At 38.7% G+C, this 10,465-nt stretch overlaps 1 pseudogene; it reads left to right on the top strand.

Annotated features, from left to right (window-relative positions):
* LOC107731675 (verrucotoxin subunit beta-like) overlaps window positions 1-5,460 on the top strand; it is a 28,017-nt pseudogene extending 22,557 nt beyond the window's left edge.
* The last annotated feature ends 5,005 nt before the right edge of the window (window positions 5,461-10,465 follow it).

The raw sequence follows: 10,465 nt of genomic DNA, 5'->3' as shown, positions 1-10,465 counted from the left end.
TCACTGTGCCATATCTTTGCCAAAACTGGCCCAGATATGTTTTAATGTACCTGGGCCACATTTGCTGAAACATATGTGGACCACATTTGGTTTACACCCTGATTAGCCTTTGTCGATAATGCCACATTTTTGCCAAAGGTGGCCCACATTTGGTTGGCACTATTTGGGCCATAATCACTGTTTACCACATGGGCCACTTTAGGGTCACATTCAGATTACACATTGCCGTCAACACCGCATCTTTACCTACAGAGGTCCACATGTGATTTGATACATTTGGGCCATTTTTGCTGTTTTACGTATGGGCCACTTCAGGCTTACATCCATTTTGTCCGGGCCATAAGAAGGCCAGCAGTGTCATATCATTGCCTTAAGTGGCCCACATCCGCATGCTATCTGGGCATTGACTTCCATAGTAGAAAATAAAATACTATGGAAGTCAACGGTGACCATCAACTGTTCGGATACAGTACTCATACAGGTTTGGAGCAAGTGGAGGGTGAGTAAATGATGACAGAATTTTCATTCTGGAAGTGAACTAATAATCCTTTAAGAAAAAAGAGACAAGCAGAAACACAACTACTATTGACTTCCAGCCACTGTCATGACCGGTACCTTCTCCGACTCCTTCCTGCCGTTCACCTGTGTGCTGTCGCTGTCATTTGCACGTGGTGGTTGTTTTGGTCCTGTCATTGTCATCCACACGTGGTGGAGCAATCAGCACTAACTCGCGGCGCTGCGCGCTCCTTTTGCCCGCACCTGTTACTCGTTCCCACTCCCTATATATTCCTGTCTTTGTCTTCTTTCCGCGTGGGTATGTCTTATGTGTTTTTGTGCCGTATGGATGTATTTTGAGTTTTCACTCTCCTCTAAACTCTTCTGCACTGTTTCCAGGATCCTCAGGCGAGGAATTTATTATTCGTATGTGGGCAGTGAGGCTGGATTGGGAGTGCTAGACTGGATGTTTCCAGTTATTCCTCTCAGCCCTCTGTCTCGGTGGATGTGTGCGCAGGGAGCGCCACATCACTTCATTCACCTGACTTTTGTGTTTCACTGTTTTGCTGGCTTTGTGATCTGAAATTCAGAATAAACTCTCTCTTTTGTTTGAACTGCATTTGAGTCCTCCGTCCCTTTCCTGATAGCTTCAGCCTGTAAAACAACTGCAAATAAAAGACATTAGATCTCAGCAGAGGATAAAACAACCCCACAAACAGCAGCACCAGCTTCACCGATTACTAACAAGGTTGACTTTATTTCTGTCAGATGTCTACAAAAAGGTTTATTGAGAATTACAGAAGTTTAGATGTTGGTTTTATTGAAAATTATATTTGTCACCATTATGGAGAATAGCGTTTGCTTGAGTTGGGTGCTTGACCCTTAAAATTTTAAGATTAGTTTTTTTTTCTCTGGCTGTTTTAAGAGTGTTTGATATAGCAAGAGAAACTGTGATGATTAAAAAGGTGTATTCATCATATAATGGTCTGATTCCAGAACCAATAATTTGTTTCCTAAACACAATGGTACAAAGAAAACAGACATAAAGTATATACAAAGTCAAGAGCCCCATTAAACCAAACTATAATGGTGACTTCAAACCAAACTCTTATTTTCAATAAAACCAATATCTAAACCTCTGTAATTCTCAATAAGAACTTCTGTAGACTTCTGACAGAAATAAAGTAATTCTGGTTGGTAATAAGTGAACCTGGTAATTCTGTTTCTGGAGTTGTTTAATCCTCCTCTTTTGAGATCTTGAGAGATTTAATGTATTTTATTTAAGTTGATTTTATCTAAGGCTGTGGCTGTATATTGTAGTTTCTCTTCTTTTCTGTTCTTGTTGTTTTTCTTTTCTTCAGCGATTCTGCTTGTTATCATCAGCTGTCTTTAATATTGCTCAATAATCACTTAATTATATAATGAACTGCAGTGCTGCTTCAGTCTTATTTTTAGCACTCTGTAGTATGCATACTGAGCAGTGTTCATTTCATTATCTCATCTGGGCTGACCCATGTAGGGCCCTTATAGAAACTGAGGACAAAACTGGCTGGGCCCCAGTTAGATAGCCCAGGTGCCACCCATCTGGGCCCCACATGGGTTTGCTGGATGGGTTGCTGACCAAACTGAATTTAAAATGATGTTACAGCATCTTGATCAAGTCTTATAATATTTGACATCAAATTGATAAAGGTGCCCGCTGGGTATGAAATTATAGTACTGGTTATATAAATTATAGCCACCAACCCTGTCCATCACCAAGCCTGCTTTCACACCTACCCCTCTGGGTACGGTGGACTCCTCCTTAAAGGGTTAGTTCACCCAAAAATTAAAATTAGGCTGCGTTTTACTCACTTCCGAGGCATCCTAGGTGTATATGACTTTCTTCTTTCAGACGAATCCAGTCGGAGTTATATTAAAAATTGTCTTTGATCTTTCAAGCGTCACGTTCAAGTGCTTTGTTGTCGTAAAGAACAGGAATTATGGACGGTCCATTCATGAGTTCATTCTTGCCTATTTCTTGGGGAAATCTTATTAAAGCCAAAAGGTATAGAATATATTTAGTCAATATCCAACAGGTTTTGAATAAAATGTAGCATTCCATTTATTGGTAACCATATAAACAATCACTGCACTAGATTTTCAGCTTGCTGACCCAGGTGAAAAAAAAGTACACTTCCATAATGTTGCACACTAATTTTGTACTTAACATATATTAATCATTCATCTTTAGTACTTCTTAAGATAATCTTAAGAACATCTAAGTGTACTCAACTGTGCTATTTTGAGACACCATGTATATGAACTAAAATGTGCTTTTAACATACTATCTCTGTATTAAAATAATTATTTAGTTACCACTTGTAGTAAACTTAAACCTATCTTTGTATGAAAGATGGGTTCAAGTGGTACCTAACTACATTTTTTAAATACATGTTTTCACACATTTTAGGTCATATTCATGGTGTCCCAAAATAGCACAGTTGAGTACACTTCGATGTTCTTAAGATTATCTATAGTACTAAATAATTTTTTTTAGTATATTAAGTACAAAATTAGTGTGCGAAAATAGAGCACTTTAAATACATTATGGAAGTGTACTTTTTTTTTTTTCACCAGAGGACGATTCTGCAATTCCAGTCAAATAAATGCTATTTTCGCTGTATTCAATACGTACTATATGCATCAAATGTTTATTTATATACATAAATATAAATGACTGTAATGGTAAGAGAAAGCAATATAGATGTTGAGGGGAAAACAAATAAAACTTTACATTACCACAGCTAGACTTACTTTGGTCATCACCTCCTGCCTTCATCTTTATTGGACTTAGTACATTAAACCTGTGTACACCAAATTATGAATGACCAATAAACAGTCCTTGTTTAACAACTCATAACATTTGCACATTTACTTTCAACAGCATTTCTTTGTACAAAGTTAAAAGCCATTTCTCATTTCAGGTGTTACTCTGTGGAATATGAAATCCTTGAGTGAAGATTTGGACATATGTCCGCAGCTCCTGACAGATTTGAAGTTCAGTAGCTCCGACTCTCTCTCTAGTAAGTCCGGTCTCCTGGATGTAAGTGCTTCCCTGAAAGCTAGCTTCATGGTGGGGCTGGTGGAAGTGGGAGGATCTGCCAAGTATCTGCGTGACACCAAATCTTCAAACCAGCAGTCTAGAGTAACAATGTATTACAAAGAAACCTCCAGATTCGAACAGCTTACTATGACCCAGCTGGGCCAGATCACCTACTCTCAGGTGTTTGAGCAGAAAACCGCAACTCATGTGGTCACCGCTGTACTGTACGGAGCTCAGGCCTTCATGGTGTTTGATCTGACATGTTCCCAAGACAAAAACAAGCAGGATATTCAGGGAGAACTGAATGTCGTGGTCAAGAAGATCCCTGAATTTTCAATTGAAGGAAAAGGAGCTGTACAAATGACAGATAGTCAAAGGAAAAAGGCTGAGAATATTAGCTGTACATTTCATGGTGACTTCCATCTTGAGCAAAACCCCACTATTTACATGTAGGCCATAAATTTGTACAAGCAGCTCCCCACTCTGCTAAAGGAGAATCCACAGAATGTGATTCCAATAAAAGTCTGTCTGTATCCTCTTCATTTATTGGATAACAAAGCAGCTCAGTTGGAGAGAGAAATCAGCACAAGTCTGGTTTCCATCACTGAAGATATAATGGAGGCTCTGGAAGAGGTAGAGAGGACATGCAAAGACCTGTCCAGAAGTGTAATGGTAAATGTTTTCAGTGATGTCAAAGAGCGGCTGTGCACATTTCAGGGCTCATTTGGCATTTACAAGCAGGTGCTCATGAAAGCATTGGCAAAGGTCATGCCTGGCATTCGAGAATGATGAATGGAGGAGAAATCACTGGAAGACCTCCTGGAGATCCACAGCACCTCCCCTTTTAGTGCTGGCATGCTTAACCACTGGTTAGATGATGCAAAGTCTGAACTTCACTTACTGAGTTCTCAAACCAAGATGCTGAAGGGCCCAGTCAACAATTTGATCTCACAATGATGTCACCATGAGCTCACATGATTCTCATGGTATACTACTCACACCGTGAGGATCACAGTATGAGGATCGTGTGATGTCACTGTGATCATCGCATGATCTCACGTGCTGACTGGGGGGGTCACAATTGAAGACTCAGATGGCCTCAACTCCATCCTCCTTGATCCTGATATTGATGTTGTGGTGTGCTTGACCTTCACATCTCTGAAGTATGAAGACTGGTATCGACCCTTAAGGAGTTCCTGAAATCTGACCAATTTAAAAAGCTAGATGGAGGGGGGAACATGGTTTCTGTGGCATCTGTCAAAAAATGGTTCAGTGATCCTGATATCATAATAAAGATGAGAGAGAACATCTCTTATTTCAGGAGCTTAATACAGATAAAAAGAGAATCCACTTCATTATTTCTGCCATTTCCGAATCTTCCAGTCAAGGCTCCTCCATCTATCTGTATGAAAAAGGGAAACTGACCTGCACACAGTTAAAGTTCAAGTCACTGACCCCACTGATAGTGACAAATGTCCTGGACACAACTGTGTCCTTGAAACTGCGGAAGTCCCCAACTGGAGAAACAGTGCAGTACAGAGTGGAGTACAAAGAGGTAAAAGCAGATTCTGGAGCTGAGGAACAGTGGCTTGTCAAAAACACAACTGATGAAGAATTCACTCTGACTGGACTGGAGTCTGGAAAACTCCATTATTTTTAGTATAGTATTTGATCCGCTACAGAATAGTGGATAGAATGGGAGTGAGTGAAACCAGTGTCAGTATTATATCTTCCTCAGGTAAGTGTGATCTACACATTTTTTGTAATAATCTTTTTTTTGTTGTTGTTGTTGTTCCATTGGCTGCATTCCCACAGCAAAATCCCCTGTGTTAAATGTACACTGCTGGGTTTCTATAGGGGTCCACTCTACGGAGTGTTAGAAAGTAACACTAAAGCAGTGTTGCACTTAGGTAAGTGATAATTAATTGATGATTGACCATAAGTGATAGGTGTGACTAGAAGCGGCGCTGCACAGACCGATCAGTGTATGACATCAAAGTACCGCAAGAGCTATAAATATGCTTTTGAATCGCTCTCGAATAGCCATTTCTTATCTGCAATACCATTATAGCTGCTGGATGCCTGTATAGCTCTATGTAACGATCCCTAGTTGCTAAGAAATTGTCATCACACATAAATTAATTGTATTACATTTGGATTTGGGTACGTTTAGATATTATCAATGGCTACTTTTTGTCTTTATCTGTTTTTTTGTTCAATTGTTTTGTTGTTGTTGTGTCAGTTATTGCATTATTATTTCAGTCAAACCTATAAAACCCTTTGTTACCCCAAACTACATATAAAAGCCTGATCAGTGGCATAAAAGTAATCAGAATTCAGCTACTTATCCCTTTGTTACACTTTGAAGCGTGAACTTCCCCTTTAAATAACATGACACGCTGCCCTCTATGCTCCCATTGGGCGCTGTTGGAAGCAAATTAATTGATTCAGCATTTCTACACTTCTGTAAGGATGCGTTAAATTCGACAAAGCGGTTTAATAAAGGATGTATTTATCTTGTGAATTAGTGAATTTTACAACACCAATATTCTTTAATTGGCTGTTAAAGATTTATATGGGAATATTAAACGACACACTGAACCTTTAACAATGCATTGGCGCAAATACGCACACCTTTTGGACAATTTCACAACATGATTTCTCGACTGCCACAAATACTGCCTAAAAAATACTGATTTTGTGCACTTTTTACTGTACCAATATTTTAAATTGGCCTTTGAAAAAAAAAAAACTTTTCTTGCCAAAGCACTGACAGAACCCATTGATCTAATAGCATTGTTGAGTGCTCCAAATGCAAACTTTGCATGCAACAATCAGAGGCATTAATTGACAGCGCTCTGATCCAATGGCATACAGGCATCGTCAGATTGACAGTACTGTAGCCGATAATGTTGGGGGATCCAGTGGAGGTCAATTATATTTCAGGGTGGCTGTGCCAATCTTTATCACAACCCTGCTAAAATGTAGCACCAGTACATGCGCTCATTGGCGCCCCCTCCAGGTGGTGGCGCCCTAGGCGACCGCCTAGCATGCCGATGCCTAGAAACGGTACTGCTTTGATGTCATACAACGATCGGTCTGTGCAGTGCTGCTTCTAAAGCCACTGGAAGGCAAGCCTGCAACCTTTAGCCAAAATAGTGTAACAGTTAAAGCTAACGCTTCTACTTTGGCGATACGCAGGGAAGGAGACCAGAGGCTGTTTTGTTTGAATGGATGTCAATGGAGGAGAGGCTTCACTACACTGAATAAACAGTTTTTTTGAGGAAACAGCTTATAATTTAATGAATCGACGGCCTATCAGCTAATCTTCAACATGTTTACACTAAACAATAGTTCTAGATTGAACTATTTTTAGAGTTTACACCGAAAAAAAATGTTCTTTTATAAGAGAAGTCACAGACATTTTGCGACAGGTGGGATTCAGCTTATGGCACTTCTCAGTCATTCCTATGGTATCCGTAAACGGCAAATGAGTGTCACACAACTCTGACTAAAATACAATGTTGTCAAGTCTATAATGTGATTGGTTATCAAGGCACACGTGATCCAAGTTGACGGTTACACTTTCTCCAATAGTACGTAATATAGACCCTCTCATCTCCCAGTAGTAAGACAATCTCTGGCTGCTTCAAGTCGAACACACCTAATGATAACTGCTGTTAACAAGCAGAATCACTGAAGGAAAGATGAACAAGAACAGAACAAAAGAGAAGAGCAGAAACACAAGAACTACATCTGACTTCTAGCTACATCCTTAGATAAAATCAGCTGAAATAAAAGAAGACATTAAATCTTTCAAGATCTCAGCAGAGGAGGATTAAACAACCCCAAAAACAGCATTACAGCTTCACTTATTATAAATCAATTTTGACTGTTTCTGTCATTACAGAATTATTTTCATTGAGAATTATAGTGGTTTAGATGTTGATGTTTTATTGAAAATAATAGTTTCATAATTCTACCATAATAGCAATTAGTGTTTGCTTTAACTGGACACATGACCCCTATCTTTTAAACAAACTTTTTTTTCTGACTGCTGTAACTGTGTTTATGAAGCACATTCATTATGGCCAAAAAAAGAGGCCTCAAAAAGGCCAAGAGAACATGTGATCAGGTGATTCTGGTTAACTATTGATGATGACATAATCATAATCTTATGTGGGTGATGTGTTATTAATTTTATATCGTTGATTATGGTAGTTCTGTGATTGTACAGCATGAGATCCAGTAGTGTTGTGACAAAGTTATTATGAATGATTAAAAAAAATTTGCATAAAACATTTCAGCTACTGCATAATTCAGACACATACAGACATCAACAATTAACACATGAATCTCAACAATTGCGACAATCAACAAAAAGTTTCATGCTGCAATGCAAGCTGGGTGCCAGCATAGTACAAATCTCCTAGCATGCATTGCAACATGAATAAATTATGCAGCTGAATGGTCTTACTAGTATCTTTATTTGCTTTTATTTTGGGACTGTTTTTGTTGTGACTTTTTAGTAGCAAATTTTGTGATGTTCAGAGATCAACAACAGGTGCGTTCGAAGAACCGATTTAGCCAGATCCTGATTAGCGTGATGATATCATCTCGGATGTAATAAGCGACGTACGAAGAACGGGCCCCTGATCTGTTCATTTTTGTTTATGAACAACTCTGTAGATCCCACCTTCTCACACGCCATGATTGGTCGATTATGTACAATGCCTGCATGTTATTGGTCAAACTACTTTTCAATTACCATCAGCAAGTATGCATATAAGTAAAAGACACATAGAGCAAGGATGATTTTTAACATATACCACTTATGTATTTCTGTACACCACATGATCATGTAATCTAGACCATATAATGATTAATCCTGCGAAAGACAGTCATGTGATTTTGTGTAATGGAGGCCAGCTGGTAGGAGATGTGTGGGTAAACCTCACTCCCTTGATCTGAAGAGGTGCACTAGCGACTGACGCTAGACCCGGGTTCATGCTGGCGACCCGGGTTCAAGTCCTGCTTAGAGCGGGGCGGTTAGAACCGGAGGGGTTACATTTGCATAGCTGATCAGCTGCATCAGATTGTATTGTCTAATATTATTAACCCTTGCATCATTTAAAGTATAAATATGTGTGTACTCTTCTGTTCAGAAAGTCTCTCTTGGTAAATGACACCAGAGAACTCCTGGCCACTAAATAAATGTTTGTTCCTGCAAAGAGCAATCTGGGAGTGTCTGATTTTTGCTGCAGCATGTAGCAGTAGAGTAGTTTTGAGGTTAGACAGTGTTCTGACAGTAAAGATTCAGTTTTTTCTTGGAAGAGACAGTGATAATATTTCAGAGAAGTGTTAAAGGTTCTGTGCTCTATTTTGATAGTTTAATTGCTCTTCAGACTGGACGCTATCACCAGGTTGGGACTCGACCACCGGTTCTCAATTCCAGTCCTGGGGACCCCCTGCTCTGCACATTTTGCATGTCTCCCTTATTTAGCACACTTGATTCAGGTCATCAGCTCGTTCATGAACTGAACTGAGTGTGTCAGATAAGAGAGACATGCATAATGTGCAGAGCGGGGGTCCCCAGTACTGGAATTGAGAACCACTGGACTAGACCACCACCCAGTGGCATACATTGAATGTTCTCATCTTCCTTAAAAACATTCTTTGCTGAATTTTCTTACAAACAACTGGTACATTTGCCTCAAAGCTTAGTTTGTCATCAATTATAATCACAAGATATTTATGATTGTCAGTCAACTCAATATCATCTCTGTCTATGTTTGTCAACTCTGGACTCAGTGTTGATCGTCCAAAATCAGTTAACATATCCTTGGTTTTTTCCACATTTAATTGAAGGTGGAATTTACTACACCACGTCACAAAGTCTTCTACTACAGGACCGTGCCCTCGATCCTGTTCCAGTCATCTGCATATTTAATAATATGCCTGTCCTCATATGAACTACGACAATCATTTGTGTACATCATATGTAACAAGATTGACAAACAACAACCTTGAGGAGAGCCTGTTGAACAAAACAACTGTTTAGAAAATACATTATTGACTTTAACACACTGTGGCCTTTCTGTCAAAAAAATTTAAATCGATATTAAATTGAGATATTATTTTCTCTATTAACAAATGTGGCTTTATGGTGTTAAAAGCAGAAGAAAAATCGATGAACAACAGCCTGGCACATGTTTTTGGTTTTTCTAAATGTTTATTCACCAGATTTAAAGGATAAAGGATAGCATCCTCCACACCTCTACCTTCTCTGTAGGCAAGTTGTAATGGGTCAAAGCTGGTCTCCGTCTTCTGTAAAATCAATTCCTTTACTATTTTTTCAAAGCATTTCATAATTAATGACATTAGTGCAACTGGTCTAAAATCATTCAAATTCTTGGTAACGTTACTTTTTGGCACAGGGATTATGTTAGATTTTTTTTCTCCATATTTTGGGGACTTTTTGTACTTTAAGAGACTTGTTATCTCTTTAAGAGATATATTGAAAAATTCCACATAATTGATCTGCACAGATCCTTAACACCTTACCTCCTATTTTATCAGGCCCTGGACTCTTCTTGACATCTACATTTTGAAAAAGACGTTTAACCTTATGAACTTATATATTTTCATACTTACTAGAAAGTGTTCTCTGTTTTAATTAATTTATTTCCACACTAAACTCACGATTGTCAAACCTTAAATAATACTCATTTAATTTATCGGCAATATTTATATCGGAGTTAAAAGCATCCAGTCTGATTATTTTGGTATCCTTCTTCTCAATAGCTGCCAAGGTTTTGACCCCCTGCCACGCTGATATAAATTTTTTTCCATTCAGCTGCTCTTCTACCTTATCTTTAAATTTTA

The sequence above is a fragment of the Sinocyclocheilus rhinocerous genome, unplaced genomic scaffold (genome assembly GCF_001515625.1).
Source record: "Sinocyclocheilus rhinocerous isolate Xijiao unplaced genomic scaffold, SAMN03320098_v1.1 scaffold1902, whole genome shotgun sequence".
Classification (NCBI taxonomy): Eukaryota; Metazoa; Chordata; class Actinopteri; order Cypriniformes; family Cyprinidae; genus Sinocyclocheilus; species Sinocyclocheilus rhinocerous.
The sequence above is the reverse complement of the archived record's forward strand: the minus strand, read 5'-3'. Positions and strand labels throughout refer to the sequence as shown.